Genomic DNA, 13,788 nt, shown 5'->3' on the forward strand with positions numbered 1-13,788 from the left:
CCTCTTCTTCCTCCCCTCTTCTTCTCCTTTCTTCCTCTTCTTTTTTTCTTTTTCCTCTCATTCTTTTTCTTCTTCTTCCTTCTTAAAAATACATGAAGTAGTATTGCTTGTTTTTTTTAAAATAATGTTCAAATAAAAATCTATGAACAGAAAACATATATATACACAGAGAACATATATACATTTTTATAAAAATGCAAAAAACAAAAAAATCTAAAAAAACATATAAACAGATATACACATATACATATATACTCATACATATACACACATAATCAGGAAAAAAACTATATTTGCAAAAAAAAGGGGGAAGAGGGGGGCGGTGCCGGCCCTGACCAAAGCGGCGCGGGGCGAGGCAGAGGCGACGGCGAGGCAGAGGCGACGGCGAGGCAGAGGCGGGGCGGCGACGGCGTCGGGACGGCGCGGCCGGGGTGTCACATCCCTAGCTTTACCCTGGCCTTGGACTAGCTTGGTTGCTGCATCATGTTTAAATTCAAATGAAATTTGAATTGAGGAATATTGGAAGCCTCAAAACCCTAAATAAAAGAGGGGAAAAAACCCTAGAAATCTCATTCATTGCTCCAAAATGCTCCTCTTAAATGTTTGATAATTTTTGGTAAGGGTTCTGGTCCCAACCAAAATATTGAACATTTTTAAGGATTTATTTTTGGGACTTTGAATTTAAATCATTAGCTATTTGAATTTGAATTATATTCATATAATTAGAATATAATTTCAAATATCCCTGAAATATTTTATAAGCTTTTGGAAAAGTCCATCTAGCAATATAAAATACTCAGTGGAGTTTTTGGCATTGTTTGAATTATTTTTAAATTCAAAACAGTGGCAAAAGAATTAAATAAAAACAAAACAGAACAGAAAAATATAACACAGAAATTACCTGGACCTTACCTAGCAGCCACCCACAGCCCAACACTGTGCAGCCCACCTGCGCAGGCCCAGCCCACCTCCTCCCCCTTGTCTTCTTCCTCCCCTCGCACCGAAGCAGCTCGGTGGCGAGCGCCGACGCTGCCTCGGCCACCTCCTGCTTCCTCTCGTCGCCCTGGACTCCGTCCGCAACGCCACGCAGCCCCTGGCCCTTCTCACTCCCTCTGGACCGCTCCGCCTCCCCTGGCTCTCTCTTTTCCCTCTCTTCCTGTGATCCCCGAACGCACCTGGGAGCGCCGCTCGCCGTAGCCATGACCACGGCCACCCCCTGATATGGGCACGACAGAGGAGGTGAAGCCCAATTTCAGGACTCCACCAAGCTAGGCGTGTCGTTGTTATTTTTAATGATTAGATTTTTAATAACTGTGAGTTTTGGCCTGGTTTTGGGCCTGTCCAACCAAGTCGGGTCAAGGCCCATTAGGCTGGGCGCCTCACCCCTCCATATAAGGAGCTGGGGCGCATTAGGTTTAGGGAGTTCAGAATTTTAGTCTAAAACTATCGAGTTGTGTTTCCTCGGTGAAGCATCCCTCCGGGGACGGTGATGCCGTTTATCTAATAAAGATTGCTGCGGAGGTTCTTGTGTTCATCAAGGATTATCGTGCTTTGGTTTGAGGCGTGGTGATCTTCATCACGTTACTTGCTGGATTTGTTTCCTCATCTTCAGGTTACGTGGATTACTCCCGTGATTAGAAGTTTTTCTATTTTATTGTCTTGCGGTGAAAGATCGGGCAAAAAAAACTATAGGATCATCACGTTGATCCTTATTATGTGGTATCAGATTACTGGGTTTCTCACCGCGAGTTCATCCTGTTGAGATTGCACTGCCGCCAGTCTGTTCTGCGGAGAGTTCTCGTGGATCACGGTGCAATTTGTTGTTCGGCGAGGAGATTAGTGGCGGCAAATTCGCGAGGGCCGAGCACGCTTGGATCTGTGTCTCGGCGGAGAGTTCGTCTTCCAGCCAGATCAAACTGACGGCGTCGGTGCTATCAGTTTTCCTTGCGATCTCGGCGAGGTTTGGTCGCTCAGATAGGAAGGAAGCGCTGTTTTTGGTTGACTCCGGATTTTCAGGAAGGAGAGCGATTTGGTTGGTACGTGATGGAGTACTAGTTTGTTTTGGAGTTTTGTGATCAGCTTGCCGGATTTTTAAATTAGTTAAATCCTAATTAGTTAAGGCAGGAGAGAGAAGATTCTCTTGTTTCGGTCCATTTGGAAACCAACTCTCGGTAGAGTCGAGCTCGTGGTAAAAAAAAACTGCGATTTTATTATCTGTTCGCAGGATCGGGAAGATGGCTTCCACATGGTTTTCTCGGCTGGATGAGAATTCTAAGGAACGTGCTCGGACTGAGATAGCTGATATACAAAAGATCATTAAAGAGATGCGGGCGGAATTAAAAAAGCCCACTACAGTTTTTCCAGCGTATACTGTGCAGCATTCCGTGAAGGTAATTTCCAAGGACGCATCCATGGTGAAGATAGATGATGTTAATGACGACAATGAGGCAAAGACAACACGTACTGGTTCTAAGGAGGACAAGGCTGATGTTGACACGATTTTGGTGGACGATGTTGTACCATTGAGTGGGCTGAATATGCAACTCAAGAGGGTACATGATGAAGCTTGCAAAACAGTTGAAAAGGGTCAGCGGTGGAGTTTATTTCAGACTCAGTGTATGATTAAAGGCAAAGCATGCAAGTTGATGATTGATGGTGGTAGCTGTACTAATGGCATAAGCAAGGCAATGGTGGCATCATTGGGGTTGTCCGCATGGCGTATTCCTGAACCTAAGCATCTTGAGTGGTTGAATAGCTGCGGTATGCTGAAGGTTACTCATAAAGTGCGTGTGCCATTTACAGTTGGTGACTATGTTGATGTGGTAGAATGTGATGTGTTGCCATTGGAGGTGTGTGGGCTGTTACTTGGACGTCCATGGCAGTATGATCGCAATGTTACACATGCTGGGAGAGCAAATACATATTCTTTTATGCATGATGGCAAACAACAGACTTTGAAGCCTATGAAGGATGATCAAATAAAGTCTAATGTGGAGCTGGTGGTACATAAGGAGAGGTTGCGCAAGGCTAAGGCGACAAGTTTAGCTAAGCTGCAGCATGAGGAGCATGATGCACAGAGCGAGATTGTTGATATTGCTTCAGCTATACCTGTAGATGACAAGCCTATTGTTCTTGTTAGTGACAAGTCAGTTGAAGTACAGCCTCTTTTTGATGAGAGGAAGGATGTTGCAGCATGTGATACAATTCCAGTTTGTGTTGACACAGGTGTTCAGACTGATGATATTTGTGCTGATCATGTCCTAGTGCATGAGGTGCTTCGGAGCGACAAGCGCAGTTTTGTTAGCACACCTGCGAGGTGTTTTGTTGGAGCAGCAGTGCGGATGCACAAAGGCAAGGATGGACATGTTCGTCAGTTGTGTGGCCCAGGCATTACTCATCTTTTGCAGGGTAGTGCAAAGCAGGTTCATGTTCAGAAACAAAGGGCTCCAGCAAAGGTGGACAAGAAGAAGGTGGTGGCTCCTATGCCCAGGCGTGTGTGGAGAAGAAAGGCACCCACAGCTGAACCAAGTCGAGCAGACCAAGAGGGAGGATGTGGAGTGGTAGGCAGGCGAGACTTGAAGATGACGAAGACGCGTGATGCTTTTGTTGATATCACGCCACTCTTTCCAGCAGACCCTCACGCGTTGAGGACAACGCTTTTTGAAGGGGGGGAGGATGATATGGGCACGACAGAGGAGGTGAAGCCCAATTTCAGGACTCCACCAAGCTAGGCGTGTCGTTGTTATTTTTAATGATTAGATTTTTAATAACTGTGAGTTTTGGCCTGGTTTTGGGCCTGTCCAACCAAGTCGGGTCAAGGCCCATTAGGCTGGGCGCCTCACCCCTCCATATAAGGAGCTGGGGCGCATTAGGTTTAGGGAGTTCAGAATTTTAGTCTAAAACTATCGAGTTGTGTTTCCCCGGTGAAGCATCCCTCCGGGGACGGTGATGCCGTTTATCTAATAAAGATTGCTGCGGAGGTTCTTGTGTTCATCAAGGATTATCGTGCTTTGGTTTGAGGCGTGGTGATCTTCATCACGTTACTTGCTGGATTTGTTTCCTCATCTTCAGGTTACGTGGATTACTCCCGTGATTAGAAGTTTTTCTATTTTATTGTCTTGCGGTGAAAGATCGGGCAAAAAAAAACTATAGGATCATCACGTTGATCCTTATTACCCCCTCCCCTCTCCGACGTGCTCCCGAGCTCCTGCACCTCGTCGCCAACCCCCTCACCGAGCCACGTGACCGGAAGGGCCCCGAGCAGCCGCCATCGTCATCATCCCCAAGCTCCGGCCCGGCGCCGTTCTCCGTCGAATTCGGCCACTCCGGCGCGCCCCCGAGCCCACTGACCCTCCCTACAGCTCCGCGGTGAGCCTCTGTGCAGAACCCCTCTCTCTCCCCTCGTGTTTGCGAGCCCTAGGCCATAGTTCCGTCGAGACCGAGACCTCACCGGCGCCGGACTTGTCGCCGTCGTCGTTTTGGTTCACCTCCGTCCAAACCGAGCACGCAGACGTACTCAGAGCACTCCCAGGAGTCCGTAGCACGCCCCAGCCCCTCCTGCCGTGCTCCCTAACGCCGACTCCGAGCTCACCCGAGCTCCGGCCGCCGCCTCGCTCGCCGTCGGCACCGATTCCGGCCGCCCCGAGTGCAACTGACTCCACCAGGAGCTTCGGCTCGTCCCCAGCTCCTCCTAGATGCCCTCCGCGGCCCATTTGGTCGCCGGAGTGGCCAAAACCACTCTCGCCGCCGCGCTAATGGTCGCCGCCGGCGAAACTCCGGCAGGAGCCGACGTGGCCAGTCATTAGGGCCTAACTACCCCGCTAACCAACCCCCTAGGCCACTGACAGTGGGCCCCAGGGCTTAGTCAGAGCTAACCAGCCCGGGTCAACGCGGGATTAGTCCCTGTGTCACTGACCAGTGGACCCCACTGGTCAGGTTTGACCCGGGGCAGCCCTGTTGACTTGCTGACGCAAGCATGACGCAGTGCTGATGTTATAATTAATTTTCTGGAATTGTTTTAATTCTAAATAATCAGAAAATTCCAGAAAATGTCTAAAACTTCTAAAAATCATAGAAAATTAACCGTAACTCCAAATTAAATAATTTATATATGAAAAATTATCAGAAAAATTCAAGGAATCCATCTGTACCATTTTCATGCATGTTAGAACAACTTATCACTACTGTTTAGAGCAAATGAAGTGAATGGCATTTAAATAATCATATATGAAGTTTGAATTTGAATCTTGTATTCAAACCAACTTCATTTAATCTGGTTTTAGATGCATTAGCCCAAAACACATTCATTTTGCCATGTCATAGCATGCATCATATTGTGCATTGCATTGATCGTGTTTTTCTGTATTGCCGGTATTTGCCCCCTCTCGATAGACGTGTACCGATGATGTGATCGTTGACACTAATGAAGACTCAATGTTATCTTCAGAAGTGCCAGGCAAGCAAAAACCCCTTGTTCATTCCGATACAATCATACTCTCTCGCTCCTGCTCTCTTTTACTGCATTAGGACAACACCGATTCATCTGTTACTTGCTGCGGTAGCTGAACCCCTTTATCCTCTGCATGACCTGTCATTCCACAGTAAATAGATGAAACCCACTAGCATGAGTAGGAGTTGTTTGAGCCCTGTTGTGCCTACTCATTCATGCTTGTTTGTCATGCCTGCTACTGCTTAGAGTTGAGTCGGGTCTGAATCATCGGGGATGAATCAGAGGTGTGTGAACATGTCCTACTGTGTGTGAGCTAAGTGTGTGAACACGATTTGGTAAAGGTAGCGGTGAGAGGCCATGTAGGAGTACATGGTGGGTTGTCTCATTGCAGCCGTCCTCAGGAACTGAGTTCTGTGTTTGTGATCCATGATTCAGCTACTACCACGCATTGGGCCCGAAACCAATGGACCCTCTCGGCTTCTTAATCACCCTTGTCCTCTGTCCAGGAGTTGCAAGTAGTTTCTGGTGTTTGTAGTATGCTGGAGGCCGTGGACAGCGCTGACCGTAGGGGTGGGCTGTGATGCGGTAGGCACGTGGCCGGGTAAACCGGGCACCCGTTTGGTGTCACGGAACCCTGTACACATCGTTTGGGGCTGTGAGCGAAACTCCGGCCGGATCTCCTCATGGATGGAACCTGAATAGGCGATAAACCTGGACTAGAGACTTGAGTGTTTAGGTAGGCCGTGGCCGACACCCACGTTGGGCTTCCGCTTGAAGGTTGTCGAGTACATGTCGTGTAAACGACGGTAAGTGGTGAGAGCGTGTGTGAAGAAGTACACCCCTGCAGGGTTAACATCATCTATTCGAATAGCCGTGTCCACGGAGAAGGACTTCTGGGTTGCTTATATCAGTTCATAGACAAGTGAAAGTGGATACTCTAAAATACGCAAGATAAGCGTGAGTGCTATGGATGGCGTTCTCGTAGGGAGACGGGAGCGGATCCATAGTGGTGTATTGATATGGTGAATATGTGGACTCGTGTGCGCCACCTCAAAAGAGTTACTCGCAGTCGTAGTTTAGGATAGCCACCGAGTCAAAGCTGACTTGCTGCAGTTAAACCCCACCATCCCCTTGTTGAAAATGATGCATATGTAGTTAGTTCTGATGTAAGTCTTGCTGGGTACATTTGTACTCACGTTTGCCTATTTATGTTTTGCAGAGAGACTTCGGTCTCGCTAGTAGTTCCGCGTGGACTTCGACGTTTAGCTTGTTACCTCAGCTACGATCTTGTGCCCTCGGCAGGATCTGATAGATAGTCAGGCTTCTCAGCCCTTTTCATTTATAGATGTCTGTACTCAGACATGATAGCTTCCGCTTGTGTTTTGACTTGTATGCTCTGATTGTTGGGTCATGAGACCCATGTTTGTAATATCTCGCTCCTCGGAGCCTATTGAATAAACTACTTGAGTCGTAGAGTCATTTTGTGATGCCATGTTGTATTGCACATATCGAGCATATTGTGTGTATGTTATTGAAATGCTTGGTATGTGTGGGATCTGACTATCTAGTTGTTTATCTTTAGTAGCCTCTCTTACCGGGGAATGTCTCCTAGTGTTACCGCTGAGCCATGGTAGCTTGCTACTACTCTGGAACACTTAGGCTGGCCGGCATGTGTCCTTCTTTGTTCCTGTGTCTGTCCCTTCGGGGAAATGTCACGCTTTGAGTACCGGAGTCCTGTTAGCCCGCTACAGCCCGGTTTACCGGAGTCCTGCTAGCCCAGTGCTACAGCCCGGACCCACTTGCTAATGACCGACACGTTCGAAGCTGGGTCATGAATGCCTGTCCCTGTAAGTCTGTGCCACTTTGGGTTTACGACTAGCCATGTCAGCCCGGGCTCCTTATCATATGGATGCTAGCGACACTATCATATACGTGAGCCAAAAGGCGCAAACGGTCCCGGGCAAAGGTAAGACGACACCCGTGGGGATACCGTGCGTGAGGCCGCAAAGTGATATGAGGTGTTACCGGCTAGATCGATGTGACATCGAGTCGGGGTCCTGACAGCGTTGGTATCAGAGCTTAACTGCCTGTAGGATTACCAAGCCAAACTGGTCGATGTTGAGTCTAGAAATTCTTTAGTTATATAAGGGAATTGATTGTGGGATGGAACGTAAGGCTCTTTTTACTCCTTATACCTCATGCCCTTCTGATCTGAGTCATCTTACCTTTTCTACGGGGATTAAGAACTAGGCTATCTCTTCTTTCTATCAGGATCACGTGTTACTAATCCGTAGACTTATAAGATTGTTGGATTTAAGTCTCAGTTCAGTTCCTACTACTTCTGTATGTTAATTATTGATCTCGAGACCTTGATATTGTGCTTCTGAGTGGTTATGCCACCATTTTTGTGAATGTCTCAAATCTTTTCTGAGCATGTACAGCCGTTATGCTGTCCGAGTCATCCCAGGTTTCTAAGTAGTCTGATGCAATTGCAAATCCTTTCTTCCTGTTTCAATGTTCCCATGGGCCAGATTAACCACACTAATCAGTGAGTTGAGGTACTCCGTTACCTTGACATATATGTTGGAGATATTATTAGGACCCTAGGTGTCTTAGGGGATCATCTAGTAATTTAGCCATGATTTGTGTTCCCAGTGTGATGATTCTGGCCATCATTCTCGAAAGCATCCCGTGATGCCATTTAGTAGTAGGTATTCTATCCCTGGGTTCTGAACCCGAGATTCACCCTACTTGCTTCATGTTGATAGTTTTGCTCGTTCCTTTAGGTTATTAGTAACCTTTGCATTAGTCCTCGATGTTCGTGGTATTCCTTTCTTCCAAATACTATGAACCGCTTATGGCAGATGTTCCTCGCTGATCGAAAGATCACAATCAGAGTGCTCTAGATGGGTTCTCGATTCTACATTGTGACTCTGCCAGTTCTACCTTTCTGCATGGGTTATCCGGAAGAAATATGTTGAACTTGGTTCGACATACTATCTATGCATCCACAACTCAGAAAATTATATGTTCCTTTGAGTTGTTCTCTTTAGTTGCATTCTGACTTTCGTCTATCAATTGATAGTCAAGAGTATGCGTGCGTTCGTTCATCGATGCCTATGACTCTTGTGGTCTGTCAAGCCATTCTATTTTAGAATGAATAGGAGAAACAAACTCCAGTACCTCTTCCATATCTAGGATTGGGTCAAAGTAGTTGTATTCCGCAGATCAAATGCCAATCCAGCTTTTGGTTCTGCTCTACCTTGGAGTATTACATATTTTATATCGAGATTGTTATAGGAATTGCACACCATCCCATGAACTCTTGGTACAGTGACACTTCTTGCCATCACTGTTCATTCCTCGGCCCTCGTGTTGATGCAACCGGAATACCGACAAATAAATTGTGATGTGTGAAATCAATACTGCTAGCAACTCTGTTGCTTGGTAGTTAAAGGACAATAATTCTATTCTTAGTGTGTTGGTTATTGAATCATCATTCTAAGATTGATCGTGCTACCTAGTCCATTCTCCCGGTTCACTCCTCGATCGATGAGTTAGGATTATTTCAAATTCTTACTCTATTGATCATATCGTCTTGCCCTGAAAAGCAAGATTGTTCTCGAGCTTAGTAACATATCGGTGGTTCGTGATTTTCTGAATGTCTTCTCGGAAGTATCACCAGGTCGTCACCTGACCGTTATGTTGAGCTCGTGATCAAGTTGGTTTCTTGTGAACCACCCTTTCTCCAAGATTCTGTGTTGGATATCCCGGAGCTAGTTGGTTAAGCTAGACAACAACTTGGAGAGTTGGAAGATAAAAGCTTGTCTGACTTAGTTCGTTCCAAAGGGATATTCTTGTGTAGTGTGTGTTGAAGAAAGATGATATCTTCAGCGATTGGTCCCTGTGATCAGTTGCTGGATCTATTGTCTTATCAATCCTTTGATTTGAGTGTGGGCTATCGTCAAATCAAATCAGAACCAACGATATTCGTAATGTTGTCTTACTCGTGGTTGATTCCTCGAGCATACACCATTATATCTTTGGTCTGACCAATGCTATCACCGTGTTCACTTAACTATGGAAATCCTTTTAAAAGGAAACCTAGATGAATTGTTGTTGAGCCCATTGACAACATCCTTATCTCCTCCATAACTTTGTTGAACATTAAGCTAGTGTTGGAAATTTTTGAAAGCATTTGTTCATGCTAGCTCATGAAGCATATGTTTGGATGAAGGTAGTGACTTCCTTTAATTCATGTGCATCTGGTGAAAGTTGCCGCCGTGAATTTGAGAAAGCTAGTTTTGTTTCCTTGGAATCATCCCAAATCAGTCATGCACACGTGCGAAGTATTCTGTGGTCTGGAGACTTGCAACCTTCATTCCATATGTGTCCCGAGCACACCAAGCCACTGATTGATTTGTTCAAGGAGAAGAAGTTCCTTCATAAGAGCTAATCATATGACTTATGCAAGGACTTCGTTATCCACGGTGATGGTTCCCAACCAGAACTCGGTAGTGTTTTATTGTAAGACTACCACGTGGTCATGCTTGTCCGGGACAACGTGTTCACATGTTGTAGCAGAACCAGCTTATGTTTTGGAGCTTACTATCATAGTTCATTTTCCGAGAATCTCACAACGTCATCTCGTCGATTTGTGTTGCAAACTTTCATTTTTCTTTCTAGACTTGATGAGTCTGGGATATCCTGACACCAACCAGATCTGAATCTCAGGCAGATGTGATGGTTGGAACATTTCCCAAGAACTATAATATTGGTCTCTCGATAACCGGTAAGGTGGATGTCGTGGCCAACACACCCATCCGGTAGACCTATTATTATAGCATCTTATTTGATGAAATTGGCCACCTCCCCATAGGGACTTCGTAGGATTTACTCCCTCGTTGACCCTATGGATCTTTGTGTTCCCGAAGTCCGACTTTTACTTGATGTTCTAGATACCAAACCATTTCAATGAATGGGGTACACTAGCACGTCAAGGAGAACATTAGAAGCGGAGTGCTAAATGTCTCTCGGTCGATCATCCAGATTTTATTTCCTTGGCCTCGCTAGGGTGAAATCTGAGAAGGTGTTATCTTCCTTTGCATCTGCATCCTCCATCACCATTCATCATGGTAGTAAGTTGTGTTATCGGACCCTTGACACGGATGTTGGTAAAACCTTGATGATTGTGGAAATGCCCAAGTTCTTGAGAGCACGCACAAGCGCTACGTCTTATCATCGGCACTAGCTGGGATTGCCCCAGATTTCCTCGGTTATGCTATAACCACTTCAACAGTGAATTCACTCTCTATTGTTGGGTTCTTTCCCAGTTACCAGAATCATTCCCAGCATTTGCATTTTGTTCCCAGCTTGCACCGCCAATGTGTCATTCTACCATGGGTCTCTTCCATTTACGGTGATAAGCAAAATTCATCCATTACGTTGTCTTCAACAAGGTAATCCACATCATCCAAGTTTGAGTATGCCATTCTATCGAACCCCTCTAAATGATCGATTATGATTTGCCTTAAGCTGGTATAAAGAGTTTCAATGATCTCTGAATCAAAGGTAATTCTTTTGCCACTTAAGGGGAGATATCTACGAATCACGGTTCCGAAGGTGTCTCGTTGTGGTATCATGGCAACTCAACTCCTCGCTACGTTGACAACCGATTACCACCTTTTTAAGTGTGGAATTGCTGTCCACCTAGTGAACCTTCATCATCTGTTTCTTTCCACCCCTCTTGATGTGTATCTCGTGTCTCAACCGAGAGATGGTTCTATGTCTCATTCCGGGAGTTAATCCTGAGTTGTTCGATCTTCGAGAAGACCGATCCTTCTAGAGTTTTCCTTTCCTCTTCTCGTCAGGATTAGCTGAAGTTCTCAGAGCAAGACGACAAGACAAAGATGGTGTTCAAATCAACGTTCAACTGAAGTGCAACCTGGATCGTGAAGATTGTACTAGTTGCGTTCCCCTTCATCCTACCCTACGCTTGAATCTCGAGACGAGATTCTTGTTTAGTGGGGGTGAGTTGTCACATCCCTAGCTTTACCCTGGCCTTGGACTAGCTTGGTTGCTGCATCATGTTTAAATTCAAATGAAATTTGAATTGAGGAATATTGGAAGCCTCAAAACCCTAAATAAAAGAGGGGCAAAAACCCTAGAAATCTCATTCATTGCTCCAAAATGCTCCTCTTAAATGTTTGATAATTTTTGGTAAGGGTTCTGGTCCCAACCAAAATATTGAACATTTTTAAGGATTTATTTTTGGGACTTTGAATTTAAATCATTAGCTATTTGAATTTGAATTATATTCATATAATTAGAATATAATTTCAAATATCCCTGAAATATTTTATAAGCTTTTGGAAAAGTCCATCTAGCAATATAAAATACTCAGTGGAGTTTTTGGCATTGTTTGAATTATTTTTAAATTCAAAACAGTGGCAAAAGAATTAAATAAAAACAAAACAGAACAGAAAAATATAACACAGAAATTACCTGGACCTTACCTAGCAGCCACCCACAGCCCAACACTGTGCAGCCCACCTGCGCAGGCCCAGCCCACCTCCTCCCCCTTGTCTTCTTCCTCCCCTCGCACCGAAGCAGCTCGGTGGCGAGCGCCGACGCTGCCTCGGCCACCTCCTGCTTCCTCTCGTCGCCCTGGACTCCGTCCGCAACGCCACGCAGCCCCTGGCCCTTCTCACTCCCTCTGGACCGCTCCCCCTCCCCTGGCTCTCTCTTTTCCCTCTCTTCCTGTGATCCCCGAACGCACCTGGGAGCGCCGCTCGCCGTAGCCATGACCACGGCCACCCCCTCCCCTCTCCGACGTGCTCCCGAGCTCCTGCACCTCGTCGCCAACCCCCTCACCGAGCCACGTGACCGGAAGGGCCCCGAGCAGCCGCCATCGTCATCATCCCCAAGCTCCGGCCCGGCGCCGTTCTCCGTCGAATTCGGCCACTCCGGCGCGCCCCCGAGCCCACTGACCCTCCCTACAGCTCCGCGGTGAGCCTCTGTGCAGAACCCCTCTCTCTCCCCTCGTGTTTGCGAGCCCTAGGCCATAGTTCCGTCGAGACCGAGACCTCACCGGCGCCGGACTTGTCGCCGTCGTCGTTTTGGTTCACCTCCGTCCAAACCGAGCACGCAGACGTACTCAGAGCACTCCCAGGAGTCCGTAGCACGCCCCAGCCCCTCCTGCCGTGCTCCCTAACGCCGACTCCGAGCTCACCCGAGCTCCGGCCGCCGCCTCGCTCGCCGTCGGCACCGATTCCGGCCGCCCCGAGTGCAACTGACTCCACCAGGAGCTTCGGCTCGTCCCCAGCTCCTCCTAGATGCCCTCCGCGGCCCATTTGGTCGCCGGAGTGGCCAAAACCACTCTCGCCGCCGCGCTAATGGTCGCCGCCGGCGAAACTCCGGCAGGAGCCGACGTGGCCAGTCATTAGGGCCTAACTACCCCGCTAACCAACCCCCTAGGCCACTGACAGTGGGCCCCAGGGCTTAGTCAGAGCTAACCAGCCCGGGTCAACGCGGGATTAGTCCCTGTGTCACTGACCAGTGGACCCCACTGGTCAGGTTTGACCCGGGGCAGCCCTGTTGACTTGCTGACGCAAGCATGACGCAGTGCTGATGTTATAATTAATTTTCTGGAATTGTTTTAATTCTAAATAATCAGAAAATTCCAGAAAATGTCTAAAACTTCTAAAAATCATAGAAAATTAACCGTAACTCCAAATTAAATAATTTATATATGAAAAATTATCAGAAAAATTCAAGGAATCCATATGTACCATTTTCATGCATGTTAGAACAACTTATCACTACTGTTTAGAGCAAATGAAGTGAATGGCATTTAAATAATCATATATGGAGTTTGAATTTGAATCTTGTATTCAAACCAACTTCATTTAATCTGGTTTTAGATGCATTAGCCCAAAACACATTCATTTTGCCATGTCATAGCATGCATCATATTGTGCATTGCATTGATCGTGTTTTTCTGTATTGCCGGTATTTGCCCCCTCTCGATAGACGTGTACCGATGATGTGATCGTTGACACTGATGAAGACTCAATGTTATCTTCAGAAGTGCCAGGCAAGCAAAACCCCCTTGTTCATTCCGATACAATCCTACTCTCTCGCTCCTGCTCTCTTTTACTGCATTAGGACAACACCGATTCATCTGTTACTTGCTGCGGTAGCTGAACCCCTTTATCCTCTGCATGACCTGTCATTCCACAGTAAATAGATGAAACCCACTAGCATGAGTAGGAGTTGTTTGAGCCCTGTTGTGCCTACTCATTCATGCTTGTTTGTCATGCCTGCTACTGCTTAGAGTT

The sequence above is a fragment of the Triticum aestivum genome, chromosome 2B, assembly GCF_018294505.1.
Source record: "Triticum aestivum cultivar Chinese Spring chromosome 2B, IWGSC CS RefSeq v2.1, whole genome shotgun sequence".
NCBI lineage: Eukaryota > Viridiplantae > Streptophyta > Magnoliopsida > Poales > Poaceae > Triticum > Triticum aestivum.